General features: G+C 35.5%; 1 non-coding gene across 1 annotated transcript; it reads left to right on the top strand.

The window, feature by feature from the left end:
- Nucleotides 1-22,919: 22,919 nt before the first annotated feature.
- LOC123937828 lies at nt 22,920-23,068 on the top strand. Its single transcript, XR_006817610.1, has one exon. It is a non-coding gene; the product is annotated as a small nucleolar RNA SNORA62/SNORA6 family (small nucleolar RNA).
- The last annotated feature ends 349 nt before the right edge of the window (nt 23,069-23,417 follow it).

Genomic DNA, 23,417 nt, shown 5'->3' with positions numbered 1-23,417 from the left:
GGAGACAAACCATAAATGACTCTTAATCTCACAAAACAAACTGGGGTTGCTGGGGGGAGGTGGGATTGGGAGAGGGGGAGGGGGCTATGGACATTGGGGAGGGTAAGTGCTATCGTGAGTGCTGTGAAGTGTGTAAACCTGGCGATTCACAGACCTGTACTTATTTGACAAACAGAGATTACAAGTAGGCAGAGAGGCAGGCAGAGAGAGAGGGGGAAGCAGGCTCCCCACTGAGCAAGAGAACCAAATATGGGCCTAGATCCCAGGACCCTGAGATCATGACCTGAGCCAAAGGCAGAGGCTTAACCCACTGAGCTACCCAGGTGTCCTTGATTCAACTTTTGAAGGAAAAAATACTTCCAGTGATTATACTTGGAATTTTTAAAAATACATATATCACTTTCAGAGGTGGACACTTTCCTAAGCACTTAATTTAAAAATGGAGAATAGCTATTGATTTTGAATACTTATCATAATTCCAGTTAGTTAATAATTAATTCATTAATTTTGGTGGTAGTGTTATAGGATTATAATCCTCTATTCCACCCTATTATACAAATATATCTTCATTCAAAATTGTTCTAATGTTAATAACAAAAAGCAACATATTTTAAGTTGAATGTATTTAATTTGTATCAGTTAAAGATTGGTTGAATCAGCTTAAATTTTCATGTAAAGTCATATAAACTAGAGAAAGAAAAACACATAAGTTCTGTTTTGATAGTATACTATACATTATGAAGTACAGTGTAGTAGAGTCTATTTTTAGTACACATTAAAATACCTTTTGCATGTGGCCTGAGACTTTTTTATTTCACAAAACTAATTTAGAATCATAAAAGGAATAGAAAGTTCATCAAAACTTTTATATGAGAACTATGTCAAAATTGATGCCTCCCAAAAATTTGTATCAGGGTCGAAGGGCAGCTTAGACTACAAGTTTCCTGACCAGCATTTTAGTTCTTAGTTCACTATGACAGCTCATTCTCTCTTGTGGTGAGATCATTCTTTGACCATTCGAAAGCTTCAGGTAGAATTTATATACATAGAATATATTTATTCACAAAAATATAACCACCCTCACCAGTGCCTTTCTGAATCATTCGTGTAACCATGGGAACTAAAGTTGAAATGAAGGTAAACCAAGAGACACAGATGCCTGAGAATCCAAAGATGCACTGGCTGACCATAGTGCCTGATAGTCTAGAGTCAATCCCCAGATTCCTCAATATGCCTAATGTCTACTACTCTTTGTGTAGGTGTTGAAGAAACAGAATGTATATGACATATCTTCTCTTATTAGTATTTCAACATATCTTGAAGACTACCAAAAGGCAGATGGTGTCTAGCCAGATGCTTGGACTTTGTATCTTAAGACTTCGCTTTTTGGTTTTGCCTCTGCACTTTAAGCCAAATGCTAATGTTAAAATCATTTAAATTCTTCGAATCCCAGTTTTGTAGTTTTCAAAATAAGAACAATGCTAGTTATCCCGATGACTCACAAGGAGTCAATGAGAATAAAATAAGCAATGTGTTTAGCCAAGGGAGAAAAGCAAAATCATATTATAAGGTGATTTTTGATAGTTTTGAGTTTTAAATTTCATTTTCAGATGATAACACCTTAGTTTACATAGCACTTTGGATTTTGCAAACAGCTTGAGCATGGGTCATCTCATTTAATATTTCCAAAACTTTTGTATTAAATTAAGTCTCTTATTTTTGAAAATGCTTAGGTTGGAATATCCAAAGATTAAATATGTAGGCAACAAGATAACTGGGAAAGACCCAAGTTTTTATTCCAAACTCATTGCTCTTTTATGCGTTTCTATTCAGAACATCCCTGCTTCATAGTGTAGAACTTAATATCACTAGAAATAAAAAGTCACTTAACTAGAGTGGTTTTCTTTATTCCTCCAGGGAAAACTGATTGCTCTTTAACTACACAATTATATAATGTTAATAACCCCAAAGTACTTCTAGAAATTTCCAAAAGAGTTAATTCATTGGCATTTTCATAACTGAAATGCAAAATTGAAATACTTTAATAATTCAGAATAATATATCCTATACTCCTCTACTTTTAATAACCCTCTGAATGTGCTTTCTCTTTGCAAATTCATGTTCCATCGCATATCCCTCCAAATTCCCTTTTGTAGCTTTGATTTGAATACTTAAAACATGTTTTATGTTATATTATGTCTGATTTTCTAATGTTTCATATTCTTTGAAGAGAAAACATATCTCATTTGTTAATGGAGTTAAAAGCAGCAAGGTCTCCCTGATCTCTTATTTGTAAAGTCTTTCAGTTTTGCAGGGAGGATAATGTTTGCACATAATGAAAAATATAACTAGTATCCATGGGGCAATTATATGTGTAAAGATGTATTTCATAAATGAATTTATCTCTTCTGACAAACTCAAGAGCCAGATTTTATTGTTATCATTCCCTTTGCATAGATAGACACTGAGGCTGAGAAAGTTTAAATAAGGTCACCATGTTCAAACTGGTCATGAGCTCAAAATAAGATTTTAACCCAGGCTATCTGACTCCAAAGTCTTTGCTTTTAGTTGCCATGTTACATTATCTCCTATGATAGGCAATTATTACATATTTATCAGACAGAAAAAATATTGCTTCAAATTTAAAGTATAGAAACCAAAGCTATGCATAGTCAGTTGGTTTATAGATTTATTTGATATAAAATTCAATTAAAGAAAACAACTGGGAGCTAAACTAAATAGGGGAAATTCAGATACAGTGTATTAGATTCAATATATAGTGTATATATTCAGCTTAGGAATTGATAAATTTCTAACTTGATCTAATAGAAAAAATTGTTTCAATCATAGTATCACATTTTGAGATTCTCCAGATTTCTATAGATGTTATTACTTCTAATAAAGAATAAAAAATCAACACCTCATATCCACCTCTCCTGAAAGAAAGAGATTATTATTATTTACATTTATTTTTGCTCTATTTGTAAGGTGCTTATCATCCTCATGAGAAGTAGATGTGCAAAAGTGATTCTGAGTGCTCTTCCTCCAATTATAGCATTGTTGTTTCCCTTTAAGTTTTCTTTACTACTATTCAAAACCTGGCCTCAGAAATCAGAAGAATTTATTTCTGGCTGTGAGGTCTGACACAGTCCTCCGGTACCCAAATAGAAAGCATGCCAAACCTGAAAGTTTCAATGAAAGAAGAGTGGAAATCTGTCTATTCTTATCTTGCCTTTTGGGAATCTTTTGATACACTTTGGGTTGTTCTGTCTCACAACTCAGAGTCTTTCTCTCACTCCGGAGCAGGCACTTTTCACACAGCAATACTGATGAGAGACCTGGTGGTGAGGGAGAAAGGGAAAGAAGCATTTGACATATTTTCCACTTGTATGGTTAGAATGACCCAGTATTAGTTCCTAGCAGCCTAGCTCTGCTTTTCCATGTGCTCCTGGGAAGGTCATGGTTCAGGAAAATCATAGTTCAATCCTAGCTTTAGTACTGGTTATTTTTACAAGATGGAAGGGTCACTTTTAGTATATGTGTTGCCGAAGCGAGCACAGAAGGGTCACTTTTAAAAGGGTATTACTAAAACCCACCTACTTAGAGATTTCTAAAGATAGTCTACTGTTATCTACTGTTAGGAATTGTCCATTCTTGACAGCACACAGTTGATTATGATAGTCTATGATGGTATCTTTCAAGTTCTCAAAAGATGCAATTTATGTTAATTTTCTAAGAATAGAGTGATCCACCAGTGACTCTATATAGCAAAATTACTCTTTCCATAAAAAAGTAATATATATAATTACATAGTATAAATATATATATATTTATTTGTGGGTGTTGTGTATATATATGTATATTTATACGTGTGTGTGTGTGTGTGTGTGTGTATGTATTCCAAGTATTGAGCAAAAAAGCATAATGGAATATAGATTAAATCTCAATTTAGTCTCTGTTACTGACTGACCATGTAACTTCTGGATAAATGATACCATCAACCTCCTCTTTTGAGACAATTAAATCACTCAATTTTGAGTTCTTTAGCAGTGCTACTGTCCTTAATTTCTAAATCAGGAATTATTTACACTTGCACATTATAGGAAAATGGTACAATCTGTCTCATGCTTATAATTTATGTCAGGGCATTTGCATTAATGTCTTTATGTACTGATTTTCACAATCATAATTTAAGCTTAGAGCTTGATTTTTAATGCTTTTTAATATGGCTTAATACAAAAAGTTAACTCTATGTTGTTTTGCCTTTTCAATTAGTTTTGCAGTTTGTTCACATGGTACTCCCCCTAGCAGAATTGTTTCCATTATTAATGAGGCTTTATGGGCAGCCCACAAATCATTATGAGGTTTGGCACAAACTTTTAGGTTAATGAGATAAATCTGATTTCCCTCGGTCTTCTTGTACCTAAAATGTTTTTTCTGAGAGTCATATTTGTGAAAATGACTTGGCTCAGAAAATCTGTTTAAAAACATGAAGGTAACACGTCCCTTAGGGGAGGATGATTAGGAATATAGGGATCTTGCAATTAAGTTTAATTGGATTAAGTAGAGCAGACTGACTTTCATAATTAATTTAGTTTCATGATTGGTCTATGGGGGGACTATCCCAGATGAAAAAGATGATTGTGGTGAAAGAGCATGACATACTTCAAAATATAAATCAAGCCACAGACATCCCAGGTATTAGAAAGAATGAGTAATTAAGCAAAAGTGTAGGATATAAGATCAATATACAAATGACAGTGCGTTCCATATACACCAGCAATGAACAGTTGGAATTTGAAATAAAGAAAAATAAATAAATTGAGTAGCATTTATATTAGCCCCCCAAAATGAAATACTTAAGCATAAATCCAAAAGATGTATATATTTACAGGACATATATAAGGAAAATTATAGGACTCTGAAGAAGAAATCAAAGAACTAAATAAAGGAAGAGACATTTTATGTTCATGATTGAAAGACTCATTATTCCTAACGCGGCAATGCTTCTTAAATTGATCCAAAGATTCGATGCAATCCCAAATCAAAATCAATTTGTGGATATCAACAAATTTATTCTAAAATTTATATGATGAGGCAAAAAGGACCCATAATAGTTAACACAATATTGAAGAAGAAGAACCAAGCTGTAAGACTGACATCACCCCACTTCAAGACTTAATATAAAGCTGCAGTAACTAAGGCAGTGTGGTATGGACAAAGGATAGATATATAAATCAATGGAAGAGAATGCACAGACCAGGAACATAGTCAACAGATTTGCAAAAAAGGATCACAAAAGGGGCGCCTGGGTGGCTCAGTGGTTTAAGCCTCTGCCTTCGGCTCAGGTCATGATCTCAGGGTCCTGGGATTGAGCCCCACATCAGGCTCTCTGCTTAGTGGCGAGCCTGTTTCTCCCTCTCTCTCTGCCTGCCTCTCTGCCTACTTGTGATCTCTGTCTGTCAAATAAATAAATAAAATATTTTAAAAAAAAAGGATCACAAAAAACTCAATGATGATGGAACAACTGGGTATTCACATGCAAAACATAATTAAATCTAGACAAAGATGTTACAATTATCACAAAAATTAACTCAAAATGAATCATAGGTTTAAATGTAAAATGCAATATTATAAGAATTTTAGAAAATAACATAGTAGAAAATGTAGGTGACCTTGGGTTTGGCAATGACTTTTTAGATACAACACCAAAAGTACAATCTGTCAAGGAGAAAAAATAAGTTGGACATTATTAAAATTAAAGTCTTCTGCTTTTCTAAAAGTACTGTTAAGAAAATTAAAAGACAAATCATAGACAAGGGAAAATATTAGCAAAACACCTATCTGATAAAAGACTAGCATCCAAAATATGTCAAAGACTCTTTAAACAATAAGAAAACAAACAGTGTTCTTGAAAATGGGCAAACTTCTGAATAGAAACCTCTGCAAAGAAGATACACAGATGACAAGTAAGCATATACAAAGATCCTCAACTCCATTTATCAGTAGAGATTTGTAAAATAACAAAGAGATACCACTACAAAACTTACAATACAAAAATCCAGCAAACAAAAATGGTGAGGATATGGAGCAATAGAAGCTCTCACTGCTTGCTGGTGGAAATGCAAAATGGTACACTCACTTTGGAAAATAGTTCGGCAGTTTTGTACGAAGCCAAATGTAGTCTTACCTTATAATCCATCATTCATCTGTTTAAATATTTAGCTAATTGAATTGAAATCATATGTCCACACAACATGCTTATAACACATCAATGTTTATAGAAGTTTAATAATTTTCCAAAGTGGTAGCAATCAAGATGTCTTTCTAGGCGACTGGATAAGCAAATAGTGCTACATTCATGCAATTAACTATTATTCAATAATCAAAAAACAGAGGTAGGGAGTCTGGGTGGTGCAGTGAGTTAAACGCCTGACTTTTTGTTTTGGATCATGTCCTAATCTCAAGGATGGGAGATGGAAATCCACATAGGACTCTGAGCTCAGTGCCAAATCTGCTTAAGTTTCTCTCTCCATCTCCCTCTACTCCTCCCCCACACTCTCTCTCTTTCAAATTAATAAATAAAAAATCCTTAGAAAGAGAGAGAGAGAGAGACCAAGCCATGAAAAACATACAGGAACTTTAAAGGCATATTCCTTAGTGAAAGAAGCAATATAATCTAAAAATTCTACCACAACTATATTATTCCAATTATATGACATTTTCAAAAAGACAAAATCATAGACAACTAAGAATATCATGATTCCAAGTTGTTTGAGGGGAAGAGAAGAGAGAGACTGTGTGACACACAAGGAATTTTTAGGAGAATGAGCTATTCTGATGAGACTGTAATAAGAGATACATGACAGTATGAATTTGTCAAGTCCCGTAGAATTTTATATTATAAAATTGAACTTTAATATATGCAAATTAAAAAGAAATCGTTTAGGAAGTCGAGCATCCCAGGAAAGAATGAGACCATTACAAGAGAAATTAAATGTATTAAAAATACAGAAAACAACTTCACTGAAGGGTGTAGGGAAAAAAGTGTAAACTAAATAACTTTGACATGAATGGAGACTGGGAAACTACACATAACTATTGTAGTCTAGTTGATAAAATGGTTTCCAAAGGGTGTATGGGTTAACAATTATATACTGCTATATGTGTATAACAAAAGTAAACAAGTAAGTAAATGCATGGCAGAAGCTTTGGTGTGGGAGATGACAGATCAAGGAGGGGTAGGCTAAAATAATCCATGTGATAATGAGATAAAGTTGGAGACCAGTAAGAACATATGTTTAACTTAGTATAGATACAAGTTCAGTAGATATAGAGGCAAATATCAATAAAATATTAATGGAAGTATATGCACAGGTTAGAATACAAACGTGTACTACTTTACCATCTCATAGGACCTAAAAAATGATACCTCAGTAGCATAGAGGATGCCTAGAACTCAGATCTTTGTTTATTTATTTCTTTATTATTATTACTTTTAAAGATTTTATTTATTTGACAGAGAGAGGCACAGCAAGAGAGGGAACTCAAGCAGGGAGAATGGGAGAAGCAGGCTTCCTGCTAAGCAGGGAACCCAAAGATGAAGGGTTTGATCTCAGGACCCTGGGATTATGACCTGAGCTGAAGGCAGATGCTTAACAACTGAGCCACCAAGGTGCCACTCTTTTTTTTTTTTTTTAAGATTTTAGTTATTTGTCAGAGAGAGAGAGAGAGAGGGAGAGAATGAGAACATAAGCAGGGGAAGTGGCAGGCAGAGGGAGAGTGAGAAGCAGACTGTCTGCCAACCAAGGAGCCTGATGGGGACCTCCATCCTGGGACTCCATTCCAGGACCCCAGGATCATGACCAGAGCTGAAGGCAGATGCTTAACTGACTGAGCCATCCAGGCATTCCTAGATCTTTGTTTCTAATAGCATTCTCCAATAAAAGAACCAGGACTCCTTTGATAAATAGCTGATTCTAGAATTGGGGCAGGAAATATATGAGATAAGCCTGAAGCATCTTACAGTCTGAAACATCTTTTTCACACTACAAATAAAGAATTTCTAAATAAGCAAACAAAACCAACAGCATTTGAAGTCCTAACTCCCATTACCTCAAAATGTAACATTATTTGGTGGTGGGAGTGTAAGTCAAAAGGACACATGAGCCAAGTGAAGGAACTTTGTTATCAGTTGAATTATATCTCTCCCAAATTCATATATTGAAGTCTTAACTCCCAGTACCTCAAAATGTAACATTATTTGGAAATAAGGTTGGGTTGTTGCTGCTGTAGTTAGTTAAGATGAGGTCATACTGAAGTGGGCTGGGCCCCTAATCCAATATGGTTATTGTCCTGGTAAAAAGAGGAAACCAAGATAGCAATATGGTAGCAAATACAAGCTACCTTAAAGAGCAGGTAAGTTTGTTGAGTTTTAGTTGGCATCATGGCCAGACCAAAGAAGATATATTTCTTTTCACCAATAATCCATACTTCCTCAAAAGAGGATTTGGTTTGCCCACAAGGAACGCTCAGTTGTGTACAGTTTCAACCAAGCCAGGTCCAAGTGGATGCCTTCTTTTTATCAAATACAGCCTTGTTTCCCTTCTCTACTTGCATGGATCCTCAGTTGAGGCAGCTGCGGCCAAAAGTGCACATTTTGTTTTGGATAATTAGCAATCTGAAGTCTGGCAATTTTTGCAGGGAAGAAAGCATTTGAGCCACTTCTTAAGGTTTCTTGAGGATTCAGAGACTCCTTCTCAAGTCCAATCAACACTGTTCAAGCCAAGGAAACACAAATAGAGTCATTTTCATGCCTATTCAAAACTCTTTTGACTAAAAATAGTATTCCTCAGTTGGATCACTTTCTTTGTCAGTTCAACTCAACAAATATGTCTTAATGGACTCTTGGATGTTAATCAACACATTTGGTCTTGTGTGAGGTCAGAATTCTACATGGGAGATATGCAGTTTGTAAAAAAATAACTATTACACAAGGCAGCATATGGAAATTGCCTATGAAGAAGTACAGACTTACTGAAAATCCTGTAAATTCTCACAGGATTATAGAAATATAAGGTCTTTATATAAATTCACTGAAATTTCTTAAAGTATAAGTTTTCAAGTATAAAACCTGAACTCATTTTATTATGACAAGCCTACCAGAAATTAATGTTAAATAATTATCTCTTGAGAATGAGTTTATGCTTCCAAGGGAATTGAAAGCAGCAATTTCTCTCAGAGAAATGCAAAGATATCTTCTTTTCTCATTGCTTAGACAGACGCTTTTTCTATCAAGTAATGTCCTAGAACAACCCACTTATATTTGTTGGTGTCTCCTGGTTTTTTGTTTGTTTCTTTGTTGTTTTTATCAGCTTTATCTTTGCCTTTGTGGTTTTTTTTTTTTTTAAATCTGGTGAAAACACCTTTCTCTCTTCTTCTCTTCAATTCATTTATTTTTAGTTGAATCCATTGGAGAATTATGGAAATAGTTCCAGAAAAGTTTCAGAAATTTAATTCACCTTCTGGGCACTAAGTGACTATGAATATCATAAGGTGAAATCTTAGGTGCGAGTCTAGCTATAAATAGGTACACTTCACATAAAATTGAGAGGTTATAGATATATGTAGATTATACATTTGTATAGTGATATAGGGGATGTTAATGTGCTTATTTACTCATCTATGTATTCATTCACCAAACCTTTATTAAGCCATTTAGAATGTATAAGTATCAAGCTAAATCTACCAAAGAGGAATCTGCAGATACTGTTCTTATTTCAGAGTATTCGATTTAGTTGGAAAAATGAACCAAAACTATCAACATGTGATTACAATAAAACATGATAAATGTTTGAGAGAACTTTGTACATAGGCAGTACTATAGAGAGAAAGTTTGTGCCCCCACTCAAATTCATATGTTGAATTCTAACACCTGATGTCAATGGTATATGGCTGGGAGGGATTTTGAATGAAAAGTAATTAGGTCATGAGGTTGAGCCCTCAAGAGTGGGATCAATGACCTTATAAAAGTGACCCCAGAGAGTTTCTGTCCATTCCACCATGTGAGGGCGCAGTGACAAAGTAGCAGTATATGAAATAGCAAACTAGTCCTCACCAGACACCAAATCTGCTGGCACCTCGATTTTGGATTTTTCAGCATCCGGGGCTAAATGATAAATGAATAGTTGTTTATGAACCACTCAGTATATGATATTTTTGTGATGGCAGCCCACATAGACTAAAACAGGTTTCTTTAACAGATGTAGAAGGAGGCTGAGATAGAAGTCAGAGAGATTTTCCAGAAAGTAATAATGCTTTATATTGAGTCTTGAAAGAAAAGTATGAGTTGAGCAGGCTGGAGGTAGGGTGTGGGTGTAAGGGTTTGTGGGCCAAAGGCTCAGTGATGTAAAACAGCCAGATGGAGAAAACTTGTAAGCAGTATGGACTGGTACTCTGTCAGAGCATTTTCACAATGAACTGAAATGATTTACATCACTATCTTGCCTGATTACCTGTTTCACTCGACTGGGACTTTTTATGTAGGTAGTAGAGAAGGTACTGTTGGGGATGCCTCATTCCATTCCCCTGAAACCCTTTTATCCCTTATATCATTTTGATTGATGTGGTCAATACCTGTCCTCTTCCCCCTTGGTTTAGGAATTATGTCTGTAGCCTTCTTCAGAAAATCATCAGTGGGTGACTGAATGTACTATTGAAAGAAAGAGAAAGAAAGAAAGAGAGAGAGGGAAAGGAAAGAAAGGGCAAGCTACCTACAGCAAGGTACAAAGTCCCAGCACTTTTACCAAGGAAGGGATACTTTCCATCCCCTAAGGGTCAACCTAGAGTTAGACCTTTTCTAACAGTTTGCATAGCTTCTTCATTTTCCAGGCATATGCCCCTTGTATTTAGATGATGTTTACCCAAGAGCATTTGTCAATAAATCATTTTAATAAATCCTCACCTCTGGCTCTGCTTCTGTGGAACATAACCAAGGCAAGTGGGATCTGTGTTGCATTCATTTTTATGTCAAAATAGCAAAAAGTGAAGACATGTTACAAACACTGAAAAACAGGTTGTTAAAAGAATACACCTGAAAATTGCAGTTGGTAGAATTCAAGCATATGTCATAATTTGAAATCAGATCATAGTTGATATTTATTAAAAAGTAGTATGCTCTAGGCATCTTGCTAAACATGTTACATGTATAATTTCATTTAAGCCTCAAAACTCCACAAGGCACATTAAATATTACCTACACGTGACTGATAAAGAAACTGGGGATTAGAGAATTTGAATCTCTGCCAAACTGCTGAGCAAGAATGACCTATACAATTGCATTCAAGTTTTCTGTTTTCTGCTGTGTGTGTGGGTGGGGGGATCCTGGTGGAAATCTGATAATCTGATAATCTGAACTTCATTAATTGAAATGTAATTGATTTTGGAAAGAGTTCAAAAGCTTTGAATGTCAAATGTATAACCTATTTATGAAGGTACTAACAAAGGAGCTGCATCCACTATTTGAGTTATTAAAAAGACACTTTATTAGTGTAATCTATCATTAATCTAATTTATCATAAATATTTAATTTATGCTCTAAGATTCATGCTAAAAAATAACTTGTTCTTTCCCCACCTCCTCTTCCAAACATGGGGAACAGCACATTGTTCACAGGCAATACTCCAAGTGTCAGTTTAGCATCTGGATTATATAAGGCATAATTGGATTTCCTCTATGCAATTAGAATTGGGATTTTTTGCTGCCGAAGCACTACATTGCAGTTTTTGCCTGGAAATGAGTGTTAAGCATTTTGTTTGGTACTTGGAAAATCTACCTTGACAGTGCTTCATAATAGAACCAATTATCAGGTATGCTGTTACACATAGCCTTCCAGACCCCAATTTAAATAGAAAGTAATGACAATTTCTTTTGTGAAATAGTCTCCATAGCACTTAAAATCAACCATAATGTGAAGACCTAAGTGCTTATCAAGACAACAACAAGGGAGCAAGAATAGTTGTTACACAAACATGTACTTTGAGGTTGAGGTGATTGAATTGTCAGCTAAAGAGAGTGATTGCTATTAACAACCTCTTCCAAAGCCAAATTTTGCTGAATTTTTAAAATAGCTATTAGCACAGTTAAACCTGTACTCTAATTAATTATTTCTCTAAAAGAGAATAATAATCTTATTGACAGAAGACCAATACACTTTTACATACTCTTAAACAAACATTTTGATTTTTTTCCATTGGCTTATGTGAGCATTCAGACCAACTCTCTGTTCACTAGAGAAGCAAATAGAATGAATAATTGGGTATGTTAACTTAACCACAATAAGGCAATTTGTCACTACTTTATTTATATGTGTGCAACAAATATTTCCCTGAAAATGAATGAACAATTTTTGTGTATCATTACATATGTATATACACACAAAATTATATGTATATATGTATGCATGCATGTATATGTATGTATGCGTGTGTGTATGTACACATATAAGGGAATGTAGCCCTGAAGAATAATTCTCAAATGGATATAAGCAGGCCGGTGCTTAAGAATTATGTGGCCTCATTCACTAAGATTTTGATTCAGTAGATTTGAAGTAAGAACCAAAAACTGTATTTTCATTTCTATTTTTAACTCCCTAGGTGATTTACATGCATAGTGATATTTGAAAACCAACAGCTTAGTCTTAATATATAAATTTTAAATATTTTTAGTTATTTTGATAATTATATCACATACAATCACTACATCATTATATCACACAATCTACTGACATATACAATTATCAATATATATGAAAGTAATTATGAGTACATACATAGAACATATTCTTCAACTTTGAACTTTAGCAAAACCTTCCCTGTTTTTATTTATGTATTGAACATGTTTTGAATATTGAAGTTAGGGCCTTTTTAATAGTATCGTATGTCTGAAAATAATTCCAAAGTTTCAACGTGCCTTTTTTGTTCACCTCAAGACAAAATCATCTTCAAGCTTCAGGTGAATTAGGTATTGATGGGAGGAAATCCCATGCCTACTATAAGATCCTGCTTATTTCAGTGAGCTGAAGTAAGGTGTCTAAGGAAAGCAGAAGAAAATGCAGTTTATCTTAGTGCAGTGGGCATAAAACTAGCATATGTTTATACCTGGGAGTGCATAAAAACATCCCAGGAGTTTCAGAGATATAAATAGTGGTGAGGGATTCAATAGCCACATTCACATCTTCAGTACATACTTGTGCCTACAACTTATCTATGGGTGCCTACATCCTTACGCAGATTCACATTTTCCATCTCCCCTTTAAAAATCACCTTTCTCACACTTCACAAAATAATGGAAAAACCTCTAATCTACTTTTAATTTATTATAGTAGATTGTGTTGGGATGTAAAAATCTCAGAGGTACCACAGGAACAATTCACAATATTGATGTAGGTGTTGAGAAAATGAATGATTCAAATAACTGTGTAACAAATCCTTTTGCAAATCAGTTTTCAATTTTTGATTTGAACAATATTGATGGAAGATCAAATTGATTTGTCAGTGGAGACTTCATTAAAAATAGTTTTCGATGATAAGTCAACATGTAACTTTTGGGTATAATACAGAGGTAGTTCAAACAATTGAAAAAATTTTTTTTCTGTCTACTTGTTAATGTGGCAAGGTGTATCATCATTTGCATCTATAAAGAAAAGACTGCAAGAATCTAGTTATAAGTAATATTTCTTTACAGATTTCAAAATAAAATGAGTCTCTGTTTGAATTCCAACTGTAGACTAGTTTTAGGGTCTGTAACCCTAAATATAAGGTCAAATGAGTTAGAGCTCTCAATATCCACTTACAAACATTTCTTTGGGAATATTGGTATCTTTACAATAGCCAGTTTTCCAATCCGTTGAAGTGTTATATCCCTTGATTAATTTAGGGCTAATTTAATTCTTCTCAATTATGTGTTTTAGTTTCAGATTTATTTCTAGCTATTAATAAGTTTAGGTGATATTATAAAAATTATTATTTTTAAATTAAGCAAATATTTTTAGAGCAGTTTATGATAAATGGCAAAATTAAACAGAAAGTGCAGAGATTTCTCATATATCTTTTTCCCTGACACATGCATAGCCTCCTAAATATAAACATCCCCCACTACAATGGTATGATTGTTAGTATGGGTGAACTTATATTGACACACTATAATCACCCAAAGTCTATATTACAGTTCACTCTTAGCATTATATGGCCTATGGGTTTTTAAAAAAATGTATAGTGATGTAATGATGTGTACATGTCATTGTGGTATCATACAGAGTATTTCACTGCCCTAAACATCTTATGGGCTCTACCTATTCATCTCCCCCTCCTCCCAAGCTCTCTGGCAACCACTTTTTTTTTTTAACTGTTTCCATAGTTTTGCCTTTTCCAGAATCTCATATATTCGAATCATATAGTAGGTAATCTTTTCAAATTGGCTTCTTTTACTTCATAATGCATATTTAAGATTTCTCCATGTCTTTACATGGCTTGATAGCTCATTTCTTTTTAATGTTAAATAATATCCCATTGTCCGTTGTAACATAGTTTATTTATGCATTTACCTACCAAAGGACACCTTGGTTGATTCTAAGTCTCGGCAATTATAAATAAAGCTGCCATAAATATCCGTGTATAGGTTTTCAGCTTCTTTGGGCAAATATCAAAGAGCACAGTTATTGAGTCATATGGTAAGAGTATGTTTAGTTTTGTAAGAAATCACTAAACTGTCTTTCCATAGTCTGACGGGTGGTTTGCTCTATCAGTTTCCTTTCTCATCAGCAATGAATGAGTTTCTGTTGCCCACATCCTCGCCAGGATTTGGTGTTGTCAATGTTCTGGATTTTGCCCATTCTAATAAATGTGTGGCGGTATCTCATGATTTTAACTTTCATTTCCCTGATAGCATGTGATATGGAATGTCTTTTCATATGCTTCTTTACCATCTATATATCTTCTTTGGTGAGGTGTCTATTAAGGTATTTGGCTCCTTTTTTTTTTTTTTAAATCTAGTTGCTAACTTTTTAACTATTGATTTTTGGATAACTGTCCTTTATTAGATGCATCTTTAGCAAATGTCTTCCCACACTCCATGGCTTTTCTTTCTTTTGATATTGTCACTCAAATTGAAAGAAGTTTTACATTTTAATGAAGTCAGTTTATCAATCTTTCCTTTCATAGATTGTGCCTTTGGTGTTATATCTAAAAGGACATCATTGTACCCAAGCATCTGGATTTTCTCCTAAAAGTTTTATACAGCTGCATTTTATATTTAGGTCTATGATCCATTTTGAGTTAATTTTTGTGAAGGGTGTACGGTTTGTGCCTAGATTCACTTTTTTGGCATGTGGATGTCAATTTGTTTCAGCACCATTATTTGGAAAGATATCTTGTATTCATTTTATTTCTTTTGTTCCTTTGTCAAACATCAGCTGGCCATATTTATGTGGGTCTATTTCTTGGTTCTACTCTATTTCATTGATATATGTGCCTACTCTTTCACTAATACTGTACTTTCTTGATTATTTTTGCTTTATAGTAAGTCTTCAGGTCAATAAGTATGAATCCTTCATCTTTGTTTTTCCTCCTTTAGTATTATGTCAACTATTCTGTGTGTTTTGCCTCTCTCTATAAAATTTAGAATCAACTTGTTGATATCCACAAAATAACTTACCAAGAGTTTGATTGAGGCTTCACTAAGTTTAGTAATCAATTGGGAAAGAACAGACATCTTGACAATATTGTGTCTTCCTACCCATGAACATGGGGTATTTCTCCATTTATGTAGCTCTTCTTTGATTTTATTCAGCAGAAATTATAATTTTCCTCATATAGGTTTTTTTTTACAGGTTTTGTTAGACTTATACCTAAATATCTCATTTTTGGTGCAAATTCAAATGGTATTATGTTTTCATGTATTTTTTATTTTATTTTTTATAGACCATATTTTATATTTTCCTTCAAATTTTATTTTTTATTTTTATTTTTTGTAATTTTATTTTATTTTTTTCCAGTGTTCTGAGATTTATTGTTTATGCACCACACCCAGTGCTCCATGCAATATGTGCCCTCCATAATACTCACCACCAGGCTCACCCAACCCTGCACCCTCCTCTCCTCCAAAACCCTCAGTTTGTTTCTCAGAGTCCACAGTCACTCACGGTTCCTCTCCCCCTCCCATTTCTCCCAATTCACTTCTCCTCCATGTCCTCCATGTTATTCCTTATGCTCCACAAATAAGTGAAACCATATGATAATTGACTCTCTCTGCTTGACTCATTTCACTCAGCATTATCTCCTCCAGTCCCATCCATGTTTATATAAAAGTTGGGTATTCATCTTTTCTGATGGAGGCAGAATATTCCATTGTATATATGGACTATATCTTCTTTATTCATTCATCTGTTGAAGGGCATCTTGGCTCTTTCCACAGTTTGGCAACTGTAGCCATTGATGCTATGAACATTGGGGTACAGAAGGCCCTTCTTTTCACTACATCTGTATCTTTGGGGTAAATGCTCAGTAGTGCAATTACAGGATCATAGAGTAGCTCTATTTTTAATTTCTTAAGGAATTTCCACACTGTTTTCAAAAGTGGCTGCACCAACTTGCATTCCCTCCAACAGTGGAAACAAAAGTGAAAATGAACTTTTGGGACTTCAAGATCAAAATCTGCACAGCAAAGGAAAAACAGTCAACAAAACAGAGAGGCAACCCATGGAGTGGGAGAAGATATTCACTAATGACACTCAGACAAAGGGCTGATATCCAAGATCTCTAAAGAAATCCTCAAACTCAACACTCTGGAAGCAGATAGTCATGTCAAAAAATGGGGAGAAGACACGAACAGACACTTCTCCAAAGAAGACATACAAATGGCTAACAGATGCATGAAAAAATGTTCATCATCTTTAGCCTTCAGGGAGATTCAAATCAAAACCGTATTGAGATACCACCTTATACCAGTTAAAATGGCAAAAAATATACAGTTACAAGACAGTAAACAACAAGTGTTGGAGAGGATGTGGTATTGTGTTTTTAATTTCAAATTTCACTTATACATTGCTGGTATATGGGAAAATGATTGACTTTTGTGTATTAGCTTTGTATTCTGCTGATTATAATTACATATTAGTTCTTGAGTTTTTCTGGTGATTCTTTCAGATTGTTTACATAGACAATTATATTGTTTGTAAACAAAGAGGTTTTTTTTTTTTCATTCCCAATATTTACATCATTTCTTTGTCTTGCCTTATTGCAATAGCTAGAATTTCCACTACAGTTTTGAAAAGGAGTGGCAAAAGAGGATGTCATTTTCTTTTACTTGTACTTGTACTTGGAAAAGCTTCAAACCCATCATTCAGTATGATGTTAAGTGTAGGCTTTTTTGTAGATATTGTATATCAAATTGAGGAAACTCCCTAGTTTAGTTTAAACATAAATTGGGGAGTTTCCTCAACTTGATAAAACTTGATCTATAAATATGATCATGTGACCTTTTTTTGGTAGCTTTTTGATGTGATGGAATACATTAATTGATTCTTGGCTGTTGAAACAAACTTGCATATCTATAATAAATCTCACTTGGTAATACTGTATAATTCTTTGTTAACATTGCTGGATTCATTTTGCTCATATTTTGTTGAGGGCTTTTATATCTCTGTTCATGAGAGGTATTGGTCTATAGTTTTCTTATAACATCTTTGGTTTTGGTATTAGGGTTATGCTGGTGTCATACAATGAGTGAAGAAGTATTTCATCTGGTTCTATTTTCTGAAAGAGATTGTAGAGAATTTGTATAATTTTTTTCCTTTAAGTGTGTTGTAGAATTCACCAGTGAACCTCTCAGGGTCTGGTACTTTCTGTTTTGAAAGGTTATTAATTTTTTATTCAATTTCTTTAATGGATATAGGCTTATTCATGTTGTCTGTTTCTTGGGTACATTTAGGTAAATGTGTCTTTCAAGAAATTGGTTCATTTTGTCTGGGCAATCAAATTTGCAGATGTAGAATTACTCATAATATGTCTTTATTATTCTTCCAACATTCCTGGAATCTGTAATTACATCACCTCTTTCATTTATATTAGTAATTTGTATCCTCTTTCTTTGTTCTTAGTTGGCATAGCTAGAGGCTTATATATTTTCTTTTTTTCAAAAAAAAAAGAAAAGGAAAGAAAACAGTTTTTTTTTTTAAGATTTTATTTATTTATTTGACAGAAAAAGAGATCACAAGCAGGCAGAGAGGCAGGCAGAGAGAGACGGGGAAGCAGGCTCCCTGCTAAGCAGAGAGCCCGATGCAGGGCTCGATCCCAGGACCCTGAGATCATGACCTGAGCCAAAGGCAGCGGCTTAATCCACTGAGCCACCCAGGCACCCCAAAAACAGTGTTTTGAAGGGAGACAAGATGGTGGAAAAGTAGGAGGTGCTGTTTCAACTGGTCCCCTAAAGTGAGCTGATTATCTACCAAAGAACTCTGATCACCCATGAAATAAGCCTGAGATTAGAATTATACACTTCTGGATCTCTTCAGGGGCAGAAGACACCAGTGGACAGGTAAAGCAGAGTGGGAACATCAGACTGATATTGAAAGATAAACAAAAGGGGCGGGAGCCACCAGAAGCAACTTATTGGAAAGTAATACCCCATATGAGAGCGTCCTGTGATTGGGGACCAGCATTAACTTGGAGTCTGGTTGAAAGCACTCAAAGAGACCAAGTGATTTTAAGGGGAAATTGGTGGAATCAGGTGGTTAGGGACAGGGGCTTAAGCCCATGGACTTAGGACAGCTACCACTTGTGCTGAGCCAGAGAGAGTGCAGTGAAGAAGCCAGGCCTTGGTCCCTGAGCTGCTGGCACATGTGAGACAGTCTAGGGTGGCAGCGCGTGTGAGAAAATCTGGTGTGGATGCCAACTGGCACTCTCTAGAGCCAGAACCTTTTGCACTCTGCACTCACACTGTGCGACCAGGGTCTGAGTCCTGCTTTACACCCTCCCCTGAGAGTGAGTCCATGCAGGAGCTAGCCAGTGCTCTCTAGGACCAGGAGATTCTGAACACTCCCAGCCTGGACAAGCATGAAAATCTCAGTGTGCTATCTCTGGTTGGGACCTCTCTGGTGGTCTGGACCTGCCCAGACAGCCATGGCATAGACAGCCACTGGAAGCCAGCTTTCTGGACTAGTACTTCTTGTGGTTTTCGATAAAAGTGTGAGACCATGACTAGGGATGTACTCTGCTGGCAGCAGAGGGGGAATTTATGTGCTTGGGAGCACCCAGAGGTGAACAGAGTGAGGCTTCTCTCTGAGACGGAGGTCTGGGTGAAGCTCGTTTTCCTCTAAACCTCCAAAGAACTGCCAAAAGCTGCCATGGGGAGGGAAAACAAAACAAATCCACCTCCAAAGAACAAAAGTCTGAAAGATCAGTTTCCTCAGAGCCCAGCCCCTTGATAGGGGGCAGGAGTACTCAACTCGAGAAAGACTGAAAAACCATGCAGCAGGGGCCTTCCCCAGAAAGCCAGTCCAAAAACAACAAAACAAAATAAAACAGGACAACCACCACTACTTTGTAGATACAACTTTTATTTTTAATTCTTTCCCACTATTCTCGTTCTTTTCAATTTTTTATAATTTTAACCTCATTAACCCTTTAATTTCATCACAATGAAATGTTCAGTACAACAAATCCCATAATAACCTTTTAACTTGAACTTTTTTGACACATATACCTGTGTTTTTCTTTTGCTTTTCTGTTTTTTATTTTTTATTTTTTAAAATATTCATATAGAGATAAACTTCAAGGTAATCCCCTTTCCCCAATCAATGCTACCCCTATATATGAACCAGTTTTAATCCCCCTTTACCTCAGGAAAATTGAGTCCTTTAACAAAGATATCAAGATACATCCAGGAAGAATCAAAATAACCTTCCTCGCCCACACTGAGAATTTATAACCACCTTCCCATCTTTTCCTTCTGTCTGTTTCTGTGTATTTGTTTTTGTTCTGGTAGTATATGAATCTTACACTTAGGAATCATTTTGGCTGGGTTTTTATTTGTTTTTTGTTTTTTCCTTGTCATTTACTTTTGTTGGTCTTTTTGTTTGTATACTTTGAAAATCTTACCTTTGGGGCCCATTCGGGTTGCGTCTTCTCTTTTATTTTTTCTTTCTTTCTTTTTTTTTTTCCTGTCTCTCTCTCTCTCTCCTTTTTCTTTTTCCTTTCCTTTTGGTGGGGACTCCCGATTGCTTAGAAGCATTCCAGAGTGCACTTTGACTGCACCACTGTTGATACATTCAGCCACACATCCCCTCAGCCATATCTCACCAAAATGACTAAGAGGAGGAATGCCCAACAGAGGAAAAATTCAGAGACTGGGCCTTCTCCATCTATGTGTAGAAGAATGAAATTTGACCATTCTCTTACATCGTACACAAAGATAAACTCGAAAGGATAAAAGACCTCAATGTGAGGCAGGAATCCATCAGAATCCTAGAGGAGAACATAGGCAGTAACCTCTTCGACATTAGTCACAGCAACTTCTTTCACGATATGTCTCCAAAGGCAAAGGAAACAAAAGCAAAAATGAATTTTTGGGACTTCATCAAGATCAAAAGCCTCTGCACAGCAAAGGAAATAGTCAACAAAACAAAGAGGCAACACGCCGAATGGGAGAAGATATTTGCAAATGACAGTACAGACAAAAGACTGATATCCAAGATCTATAAAGAACTCCTCAAACTCAACACACACAAAACAGATAATCATATCAAAAAATGGGCAGAAGACATGAACAGACATTTCTCCAATGAAGACATACAAATGGCTATCAGACACATGAAAAAAAATTCATCATCACTAGCCATCAGGGAGATTCAAATCAAAACCACATTGAGATACCACCTTACACCAGTTAGAATAGTAAAAATTAACAAGACAGGAAATAATGTGTGTTGGAGGGGTTGTGGAGAAAGGGGAACCATCTTACACTGTTGGTGGGAATGCAAGTTTGTGCAGCCACTTTGGAAAACAGTGTGGAAATTCCTTAAGAAATTAAAAATAGAAGGGCTCCTGGGTGGCTCAGTGGGTTAAGCCTCTACCTTCGGCTCAGGTCATGATTTCAGGGTCCTGGGATTGAGCCCCGCATCGGCTCTCTGCTCAGCAGGGAGCCTGCTTCCCCCTCTCTCTCTGCCTGTCTCTCTGCCTACTTGTGATCTCTCTCTCTTTCTCTCTTTCTCTGTATCAAGTAAATAAAAAAATCTAAAAAAAAAAAAGGAAATTAAAAATAGAGCTTCCTTATATGACCCTGCAATTGCACTACTGGGTATTTTACCCCAAAGGTAGAGATGTAGTGAAGACAAGGGCCATCTCTACCCTAATGTTCATAGCAGCAGTGACCACAGTCACCAAACTGTGGAAAGAACCAAGATGCCCTTCAACAGATGAATGGACAAGGAAGATGTGCTCCATATACACTATGGAGTATTATGCCTCCGTCAGAAAAGATAAAGACCCAACTTTTGTATCAACATGGACAGGACTGGAAGAGATTATGGTAAGTGAAATAAGTCAAGCAGAGAGAGTCAATTATCATAGAATTTTTGCTTATTTGTGGAGCATAAAAAATAATATGGAGAACAGGGGGAGATGGAGAGGAGAAGGGAGTTGGTGGAAATTGGAGGGGTAGATGAACCATGAGAGACTATGGACTCTGAAAAACAATCTGAGAGTTTTGGAGGGGCGAGGAGTGGGAGGCTGGGTGAACCTAGTGGTGGTTGTTATGGAGGGCACATATTGCATGGAACACTGGGTGTGGGGCAAAAACAATGAATTCTGGAACACTGAAAAGAAATTAAAAATAAATAAAAATTAAAAAAAAACAGTTTGGTTTTATTGATTTACTGTATTGATTAAACTTTTTAATTACATAGGTTTTTACTCTAATTCTAATTCTTTCTTTGCTTTTGTTTACTTAGGACTTAACTTGCTTTTCTTTTACCAGTTTCCTAAAGTAAAAGCAGCTGTTGATTTTACGTCATTCTTCTTTTTTAATATATGCATTCAGTGCTATACATTGTCCTCTAAGCACTCTTTTTGAAACACCCACATATTTTGATATTTTTTTATTTAAATTTTGTTCAATTTTTAAAAAAATATGTCTTGAGACTTTTTTCTTTGATCAATGTATTGTTTAAAAAGGTATTGTTGGGGCACCTGGGTGGCTCAGTGGGTTAAGCTGCTGCCTTCAGCTCAGGTCATGATCTCAGGGTCCTGGGATTGAGTCCCACATCAGGCTCTCTGCTCAGCAGGGAGCCTGCTTCCCTCTCTCTCTCTCTCTGCCTGCCTCTCTGCCTACTTGTGATCTCTGCCTGTCAAATAAATAAATAAAATCTTAAAAAAAAATAAAAAAAATAAAAAGGTATTGTTTAGGGGCATCAGGATAGCATAGTCAGTTAGGTGTCCAAATCTTCATTTCCACTCAGGTCATGATCTCAGGGTTCTGAGATCAAGACCCATGTCAGGCTCCATACTTAGTGGTAAGTCTGCTTGGGATTCTCTCTCCTTCTCCCTCTTCCCCTCCAGCATGGGCCTTTAGTCTCTCTCTCTCTCTCTCAAATAAATAAATCTTAAAAAAAAATAGGGTGTTGTTTAATCTTCCTGTATTTGGGGATCTTAAATTATCTTTGTGTTTATTTCTCATTTTATCTGCTGTATTCTGAAAGCAGATATAGTATGATTTCTATTCTTTTAAATTTGTTGACGTGTGTTTTATGGCCCAAAATATAGTTTATCTTGGTGAATGTGCTATGTGATCTTAAGACAGATGTGTATTCTGCTGTTGTTAGTTGAAGTAGTCTTTTGAAGAATTATCATTATAAAAAAATTCAGTTACTACTGTTAGAACTTGGAGTTTAGTCTGCTGACTGGCCAGTGAACTTACAAGTATAGGTAGGATACTACATTACCTGGGATTCTTCCTCTATCACCACAAGGGTCTCTGGACCAATGAGTGAAGATTGATAGTAATTCTTGCTAGAAGTTAAAAAAAAAATAAATTGCTAGTTATTGCTGGTATGTAGACATAAGGCTTTTTATGTTGTTTTTATAATAGTAACATTTTGAAATTCATTGATTAATATTAATCTTTTTATTTTGCAGATAAAACCATGTCATCTAAAATAATGAGTTTTATTTCACTTTCAAAACTCTTTAAACTTATTTTCTTTACTGTCTGTTGCACTTACCAGACTTACCAGTAAAATGTAGAATATAGTGTTTACAGTAAATGCTCCAGCAAAAATGAACCATTTTTACTTCATCAAGATAAAAAACTTTTGAACAGCAAAGGAAACAATCAACAAAACTAAAAGGCAAACTTTGGAATGGGAG

The sequence above is a fragment of the Meles meles genome, chromosome 2 (genome assembly GCF_922984935.1).
Source record: "Meles meles chromosome 2, mMelMel3.1 paternal haplotype, whole genome shotgun sequence".
NCBI classification, from domain to species: domain Eukaryota; kingdom Metazoa; phylum Chordata; class Mammalia; order Carnivora; family Mustelidae; genus Meles; species Meles meles.
The sequence above is the reverse complement of the archived record's forward strand: the minus strand, read 5'-3'. Positions and strand labels throughout refer to the sequence as shown.